Raw genomic sequence first — 9,699 nt, 5'->3', positions numbered from 1 at the left:
AACATATAAAAAAATAGAAATGAAATCTTCAATTTACAGACACTAAATGCACTAATTGTAAACATGAAAACTGTGCTTATCAATGATAAAAAATACAAATTATAGTTTAATATTATTCCATGAAAATCCATTAAATAATTAATCAAAAAGTGACAATTATTTCAAATTTATTTGCTATTTACTCACCTACATGTCAGTCCAAACTTCAGTTCAGTTCACTTAAATAAAATATTTTGGAAGACAAGAAGAAAACACTGATAATGAGTTTGTCAATGAATACACAATTTAATCCAGTTTTTAAACCCAAACTATTTCATTTCTAATTAGTTTTTTTTTTTTCATTAAAAAACAAATAAAAGTTTCAAAGGCTAGCAAACTTACTTAAACCATCTAAAATGGAACTAAAAAGGAACACATAAAGACTAAAGTACTGTTGGTTATACTTAACACCATTTCTAATAGTTAACAGCCCTCTAGTGGTCAACATAATGAGCAAATAATGATTAAATTTCACAGAGAGCTACTGTGATACAACTAAGTTTATAATGTGCAAGCGTGTCAATTCCAAGGAAGAAATGCCGTCATAAAACCGCAAAACAACTTAAGTACAACAGAATATTCATTTCTGAGTGATCTAATCAGTGACATTTAATTACACTTCTTACACCACATAAACTGAATGCATTAGACTTGCTAAACTAGTATTCCAGATTTACTTCGGGCCCGGCAGGCATGTCTTTGTCTTTGTTTCCACATTCTCAAAGCGAAAGTTGAGCTCTGAGGGTTTTCTCTGATTATTCGGAACAAATGGTGAAAAAACACTTTTGGCAGAGTCTTAGTAAAACATCTAAATGAGAGTCGACAGCACTGTCTTGTGGGTCCCAGCCTCGGCGTTGCAATGTTTTTGCTCCCTCCTGCCTCTTCAAAACCAGCACTGAATCACTTATTTGCTTCATTAGACATCTTATGGGAGTCTCACTTCAACGAGTATCTGAATTTAAGGAGGAAAATGCTGCGATCATCCAGTCCTCGGTGGAATGCAGCTGCAATTGTCTGGACGGGCACCACGGAGGCGGCAGTCTGCTTAACAGAGAAAATATAATGAAAAAAGAGAGACATATTATTCATTGCATCCCTGCAGATGTGTTTATATATTAACATACTCCAGTCTCATGATGAGCACAGTGTGGGGGGATGTATACAGGACTGGTCTTACGTGAAATAAAACATTCATTGCAATGCTGTCATAGAACGACAGAGAGCCACTTACTCAAGGAGAGACGATTAACAAAGGAAAAGTGTTGAATCACACAGCCTGCTTTTCTGGGAGGGAGAAACTTATAGGATTATTTTATCATGTAGGCCAGGGTGTTCCCAAAGTAAACTAGGCCACCCTGTGAGATATTAATCAACATAAATCCGTCAATAAATATAATGAATATTAACTCTTTTGTTGCTTCATTGTTCAATTTAATTATATGAACATGTATATTATATTATATATTTTTATAGACAAAGAAATGAAGAGTTTAGATGCAAAAACCTCTAAATACCGTGTGATTTGTTCTTCTAAAATATGCATTCTCATACTTTTATTTGTAGGCTCAGAAATGTTACTTTTATAGTGACAAATAAGTTTTTTCATTGCCTTTAAAGAGTAATACTTGAATATAAACGTAGGGAGATGAGAAAATAAACATAGAGGCTGAGAAAAATGTAAATTTTAGGAGATTTTGGATAGCATTTAGAGGTTTTTGCTTCTGAACTCTTCAAAGATATTAAGATGAGTGTGTCTTTTATCTGCAATGTAAAGGGATAGCTCTCCCTATTTATGAGTTTTATATCACCAACCTGATTTTATCAAATATGATATGTTCCTGGATTAACATTTTTGTTAATTCTAGAACAACTTTAAAATCAACTAATCCAAATTAGGGGACACATTTATAGTTAGTGTTAAGTTTAGGCTTACGGTTAGGTTTACGCACTTGTTATCTTTCTATTATTCCCCTCTGATATATATATATATATATATATATATATATATATATATATATATATATATATATATATATATATATATATATATATATAGTAAAGTTTGGACACAGCTTCTTATTTAAAGTTTAGAGTACACACACACACGCACACACAAATAAAGTTTGCTGTTGGCTCAAACTACTTATTTTAAATAAGCTATAATAAATTAATAAATTATTTATTTTTAACAGAAAAAAAAAGAGTAAATGATGATATAATATTAATTTTAAAGGGAACTATCCCTTTAAATGTGATTTTTTGCATCTGTTTTTTTTTTTTAAAAAAGATTATCTTTAATGTAATGCTTGAATAAACATTTGTACTGAAGTAAGAAGAAACTGCACAAATGTGTCATTTATTAGACTTGGCTTGAGTTACTGTGTTTATTTGCTCTCTTCCTGCATGAGGTCCAATCTCCAGCTGCTCTTGGCGATCATATTCTGGAAATGTTGTTTGTTTTCCCCCATGATTCGTTTGTTTTCTTTAAAATTTAATCCTGTAATTATGAGAATGTTTCTTAATGTCTTCTTATGCGCCAACACAAGCGCATTGAGCATAATAAAAGTTCATATTGCAGTATTGTTGTTATTAGTTTCATTCAGAAACTTGCAATCAAAGCACACCAGTCTCAGCTTTGCTCTATCAAAACAAACAAATAAAAATAATATGTAAAAAAAAAAATATATATATATATATATATATATTTTTTTTAAGACCAGCATCTTTAATGGTATTGTATACTTTAAGGGATAGTTCATTCATAGTCCACAACTTAGGCTCATTCTGAAAATGTAGACCTATATACATTTCTGGAGATTGTGACTCTAGCCAGAAATACGTATGGCTGCATTTTGTCTTAAAAACAAATGCTACATGGCAGTATATATATATATATATATATATATATATATATATATATATATATATATATATATATATATATATATATATATATATATATATATATTTAATCCTATAATTATGAGAAAGTTTTCTAATGTCTTCATATGCACCAACACAAGTGCATTGTGTATAATAAAAGTTCAAATTGCTGTATTGTTGTTTTTAGTTTAGTTTAGAAACTTGTAATCAGTTTCAACTTTGTTCTATCTTGTGCTAATTTAAAAAAAGAAAATGTACTCATTTACAAACATTTACTCACCCCTAATGTGTTTCAGACCTGTATGAGTTTTCTGCTGAAACAAAAAAAGAAGATATACATTTTTAGAACACTGGTAACCAGCAGCTGTTGATATAGGAAAAAACATACTCAATATTTTTGTCCTTTTTCTACTCACGCCTCCCACCAGTGCCAATATACAGCCCTATAGCACTGCTACGAGTGTGATATTGCATTTATACAACAGTTCAACGACATAATCGTGTATGTAAAAAAGAAAATGAAACACTGCGAGTCTCTTTTGCTCATATATATATATATATATATATATATATATATATATATATATATATATATATATATATATATATATATATATATATATATATATATATATATATATATATTGCAGCGAGCCTACTGATGTCACGTCGCCCTGGTCACATATTCACCCCAGCTGGAACCTCATCAGCACTGGATTGCTCACAGCTGGACCTCTTCAGCCGGAGAAAGATATAAGCCAGCCCCACACAGGAGGAATACGAGCTTCATTTACACATGACTCCCTGCGCTAACGCTTGTGTCTCTCCCACAGCAGACTCCAGCTTGTGAACGATCCGACAACCGAACTCTCACCATCCTTCACCTTCTCCCCGGAGCACTTGAGCACCAACACTACGAAGAGCACCCTATTTTCACCTATCACCTTTGTAAATAAAGCACCCTCTGGGGGAATTGTTTGTAACTTACGCCACTGTGTTTGTGTTTTCCTTCTGCCTCGCTACAATATACAAAACAATCTTACATGTTTAGAGTAATTTCACTGTTGAGTACATCCTCAAATGATGCAGCTAAAGATGGAATAGCTTTGTAATGAAAGTGATCTGACTATTGTTTTTAATGCAGACAGCAATGGATATATTTTTCAACAACTGAAGTTGTGCTCTACTTGACAGGTTTAGCAGCTAAACTATTTTATACTGCTTAAATCAATAAAGGGAACATTTGGACTTACATTGTGTTAAGTGTTCCCTTTATTTTTATTTTTTTGAGCAGTATTTGTTAGCTTGAATACCTTTTAACCTGGCATTGTTCCCTAACTAGACAGTAATTCACACCCCCTATTGTAACAGAAAATAAGCACTTGCACATATCCTGATTTGACTTTAGGTCTAAATTTCACAAATACACTCTTTATTCACGGGAAAGAATTAGGTTTAAAGTTACAGGCCAAAGGTTTCTTAAAACTTTCACCATTAGCAGTCACATTTTGAAATAATAGACAGCTGACATCTGTGTAAAGTTCATTATTAATTTCTTGCTGTCTACAAAGAAATGACCGTGTATGTTTAGTATAGTGAAAATAAAGATGTGGGCTTGTCATACGAGCAAAATATGAATACATTAAAACATATAAATCACATAAACACAACAAATACATACAGCAAACAAATCCCTTTGTGTACACAGGCAGAATATATTTGAAAACAGATGCTATGCTGTACAATAAACCCAATTAGCTTTTTTGCATATTATACAGTTATTTACGACAGACCCCACTCAGGCTCGTAAGGGGTGGTCCTTTTTTTCTCAAAATGTAAACCTGTTTGCAGTCATTCGCCTCATTTTCTGATTATTTATGAGATTTAAATACTACATTTTACTGACATTTTAAGCACTTTTTTTTTTGCTGTATTAGCTTGTTGGATAGTCATCATTAATGATACTTTTTAAAGTACCAAAATATTTTCTAAAGATTTAGAATAAAGAAATTCCAACAAATCTATTACATCATATATCATTAGAAAAAAAAGGAATTTGTTGAAGTTTTACATAAAAAAAAACTGTAGCCGGTTGTCATTTATTAGGCAAATAACAAACTGGCCAGCACATTCAACTTTCCTGAATCAGAATTTGAGCTTCATAATATGAGCTTCATGATTTGTCTAGCCTCAAAGCACATTTGATTGAAAATTCATGAATAACAACAATAGCAAAATTAAAATTTAATGAATTTTAAAATGGGATTCTCTTGGTGCTTCACACCTTTTTATCTGTAATTTTTTTTGTTTTTAAGAATAAGGTCCAAGATTTATAAAAGTTACTTGTAAAATATTTTCTTTTCTGTGAACCTACTCCATTTAAATTAAATTTAAATTTAAAGTAATGAAGTATTTTATTAACTCATTACCTTCAACATTTCATTTTCATTTGAAAAAGCTGACCGTTGGGTTTTATAGTGTAGTGAAATATGACTTTACTTATGCCCTATTGTATGTTTTCTTGCACAACTGAATGTTGGACTCATGAAAAATAATAGTTTGCATTGACCAAAACTGATTAACTGAAGTCACACTGATGTGACAGTCAACCGATGATTCGGCATGGTTTTAAAGCCTATTTCAATTATTTTAACAATTTATGATGGTGTAGCAGTCAAAATAGGAGAAATGAGCTCAAGTATGGGACAAATTCTGGACTTATGTCATTGAGGGGTCTCCCACCGGAACTCCTGGCTACGAGTCTGCCACAACACTGTAAAACCTAACAGTCAATTTTATCAAATGAAATGAGTGTAGTTAACTCAAAATTGACTGAAAATTAATTCTACTGATTTAAAAAGAGTTTTGAACTCAGTGTTGAGGTAATAAGTTTATTAAATATGTCATTACTGGATTAACTGGATTAAGTTCACAATACTCAGATTAGTTTTTTTTCTAACTCAAATGGTTTGTTGCAATCAGTTCCTAAATTGGTTTGAATTGACTAAACTTATTGAGTTTTACAGTATTCAGTTGGTTTAAGTTCTCTTCATTTATTGGGTTTTACTGTGCTCAAATTGCTTCGTCTGTTCAAATGGATTAAGTTTACAGTACTCATTAGGATTAGTTTTGGACTTGAACTTTGAAATAGTTTGTTGCAGTCGGTTTCCTAAAATGGTTTGAGTTACCTTAACTTATTGTGTTTTACAGTGTACAAAACATTAGTTTGTTATTACACTTTAAAGTGTAATTAAAAACATGGTTCACCCAAAAGTGAACATTCTATATCAATCAATTACTTTGGACTTGTTCCAATGTTGGAACTGGTAGCCATTGATTTCCATCATTTTTTCCCTACTATGGATTTCAGTGACCTTGATCAAGAGGCAAATGAAACGCATACATATCTGAAACCACTAGAGGGTAAGTAAATGGTGAGTGATTTTTTATTTTCTCACTGTCCCTTAAAATCTCTTCATTAATCGAGAGAGAAAAAAAAAGAACTTCTGCCCAACATTGTAAGTCTCTCGTCCAATATGTGTCATCTTAGATTCATCAGTTATGATTTTTTTTTTTAAGGATCTCTATTATGGCAGCAACCCTTTGTTCTCAACTTCCTGTATAGGATAATTGGCATCGAAATAAACCCTACAGGCTTTCTGCATAACATGAACACAAGACCCAAATACATATTAATCAGTTAACTCCCTCTTTCAAATTTTATTATAAGGAAATCAGAACCCCGAGTGTATCCAAAGGGGCCAAATGGAAAAGCAATCCTCTGCTTTGGACAAACCATTGCTCAAGGTGACCTGAAACAGTTTGTTTTCCATAAGATGGATAAGTGGGTAACTTGATCTGACACTCTATCCTATCTCAGTCTACTGAGCCGTTGTTGAGTCTGATTGCATGCCATTGCATGACACTGTTAGCACTACTTTGCATTAAGAAAGACAACGCTTCAGAGATACTGAGTTCTCACATTATTCTCACTCACCCTCCTTTGTCAGTGGATTAGGACTTCATTTTTAGGGATGTAATATTAACAAACACAAAAGACCTCATCATGAAACACTGACACTGCAGACTGTAAAGAAATACAGTGACTAAAAATCTAAATTCTGCCATGTCATTTTGTCATGTAAATGTCAAAGGAGAAAATGAGAACACATTTTGATTTGAAAGTAAAAATTTTGCCACTTCTTTCCAAAATACCAAGCTTAAAGAATTGAACTTATATTTATTTTTGGCATGAAAGGTCAAATTCATATTATGATATTTTCTAATCTGTCAAATAAATTTGTATTGAAATGTTTATCTCTCTAAATAATGTTCATCAACAGTGGGCTTGCACGTTATTTAACCTTCCTTCTTGTTTGCTTTAACTTCCCAGAAAAGTAAAAACATTTTGGTCATTGTGCTTGGATTTTCTTTTCTTTCTTTTTTGCAAATGGCAATGCATTGCATAATGAGATGTAACCCTAGTTGGCCACAGGTATAATGTATTAATAAATGGCTGCAGAGAAAGCTTTTCATAATTAGGACAAACATTACAAGTACCTTCTGACACTGAAAGGTGTTGTCATAAATTATATATATACACTCATCGGCCACTTTATTAGGTACACCCTACTAGTACCGGGTTGGATCCCCTTTTGCCTTCAGAACTGCCTTAATACTTTTTTGGCATAGATTCAACAAGGTACTGGAAATATTCCTCAGAGATTCTGGTCTATCTTGACATGATACCATCATGCAATCACTGCACATTTGTCCGCTGGACATCTATGATGCTAATCTCCAGTTTCACAACATCCCAAATGTGCTCTATTGGATTGAGATCTGGTGACTGGAGGCCATTTGAGTACAGTGAACTCTTTGTCATGTTCAAGAAACCAGTCTGAGATAATTCACGCTTTATGGTGCATTATGCTGCTGGAAGTAGCCATCAGAAGATGGGTACACTGTGGTCATAAAGGGATGGACATGGTCAGCAACAATACTCAGGTAGGCTGTGGCATTGACACAATGCTCAATTGGTATTAATGGGCCCAAAGAGTGCCAAGAAAATATCCCCCTACACCATTACACCACCACCAGCAGCCTGAATCGTTGGTACAAGGCAGGATGGATCCCATGCTTTCATGTTGTTGATGCCAAATTCGCCCATCCGCCTCAAGGTTTGATGTGTTGTTTGTTCAGAAATGCTCTTCTGCATACCTTGGTTGTAATTAGGAAGTATTTTAGTTACTGTTTCCTTTCTATCAGCTTAAACCAGTCTAGGCATTCTCTTCTAACCTCTGGCATAAACAAGACCTTTGTGCCCAAAGAACTGCCACTCACTGGATATTTTCTCCTTTCAGACCATTTTCTGTAAACCCTAGAGATGATTCTGCATGAAAATCCCAGTAGATCAGCAGTTTCTGAAATACTCAGACCAACCCAATCAGGCACACGTTTAAAGTCACTTAAATCACCTTTTTTCTCCATTCTGATGCTTGGTTTGAACTGCAGCAGATCGTCTTGAACATGTCTTGCCTAGATGTATTGAGTTGCTGCCATGTGATTGGCTGATTAAAAATTTTCTGTTAACAAGCAGTTGAACCTTTTCTGTAAAAGCGACAAAATGGTAACGTAATTTTTGCAACGGTGCTTACTAGTCTTGCCACATATGGCTATTAGTTAATTTAAATCATTTGCACAGGCCAACTTTTATAATTATTATTATTTTAAAATGATAAAAATATGAGTTCATTCATAATCATCAAAATGTATTTGAAATCACTGGATTGTGGGATTTACCAAGAGTGAGGTAAATGAAATAATTTCAATAAAATGTGCCAAAAACTCAGAATTAATTTACTGGTTGCATGTTAAAATGTGTGAAACTGGCTTACACGGTCACATCACACATCAATAAAACGATATATTTTGTAAAATATTGGATTATTATGAGGAAAAGTATGTTTAAAAAATATTTTTTAAAAACACTGGTGATTTGTAAGTAGGGAAATAATTATAATTGCTTTCTTTAAGTGTTGTTTCAAGCTTTTCCAAGTTGTCTAAAGATTTCAGATTGTGTTAAGTGATTTCCAAACTTTAAAGATTATAATGGAAAAGGGGAATGTTTGAATGCACAGGTAGAAATTAAAGCAAGTCATTTGGAGCAAATCACAAAATGTTTTTTATGGTGCCATTTCAAACAGTATGTGAAAAAGCTTACTTTTCCTAATGCTGAGTAGGGTGGATGTCTACAAGTTTCCCCTGACCTGGCACATTTCTTGCAGTAAACTGTTTAAGTTATTGTGGTTGCAGACTAATTGAATGTGGCCTCGCAGGCTGATATTCAGGGTAATCACCACCATAAATGCATGATGGACTGTGATTCTCCATCTGTTTCCAGGCAACATTGGCTGGCACAGCTCAGGGAATGAGAGCACGTCTGTCCCACTCATATTTTCTGCCCTGCATTCAGAGTAAACAGCAGTGTGTGGAACCCATCTGAGAAAAATGAAAATGCATTAACCACACTACATACACCAAACAGAATGCTTCATGTTTCTCAGCAGAAAAACCACGTCTCAGTAACAGACAATCAGGAGGTCACTTCCACTAAAACACATAATCTATCTGATCCAACCATCTAGTCTCAGAAATAAAGGTACAAGAGCTGTCTCTGGGGTGGTAGCTTTTCAAAAGGAACACATTTGGGTCCACACTGGTACCTCAAAGGTACATATTAGTGCCTCAAAAGCACAAAAGTTTACCTCCTAAACT

General features: G+C 33.5%; 1 long non-coding RNA gene across 2 annotated transcripts in view; it reads right to left on the bottom strand.

Annotated features, from left to right (window-relative positions):
• Window positions 1-261: 261 nt before the first annotated feature.
• LOC103911686 (uncharacterized) overlaps window positions 262-9,699 on the bottom strand; it is a 42,445-nt gene continuing 33,007 nt past the window's right edge. Inside the window, exons 2-3 of one of the 2 annotated variants that reach the window (XR_015499813.1) lie at window positions 3,203-3,236; window positions 262-1,080 (exon numbers count right to left, since the gene is read on the bottom strand). This is a non-coding gene — a long non-coding RNA (uncharacterized LOC103911686). The remainder of the gene's footprint in view (window positions 1,081-3,202; window positions 3,237-9,699) is intronic. The other variant, XR_015499814.1, reaches the window with a different exon arrangement.

The sequence above is a fragment of the Danio rerio genome, chromosome 9 (genome assembly GCF_052040795.2).
Source record: "Danio rerio strain M-AB ecotype USA chromosome 9, GRCz13ab, whole genome shotgun sequence".
In the NCBI taxonomy this organism is placed as follows: Eukaryota; Metazoa; Chordata; class Actinopteri; order Cypriniformes; family Danionidae; genus Danio; species Danio rerio.
This window is presented reverse-complemented; position numbering and strand designations above follow the sequence as displayed.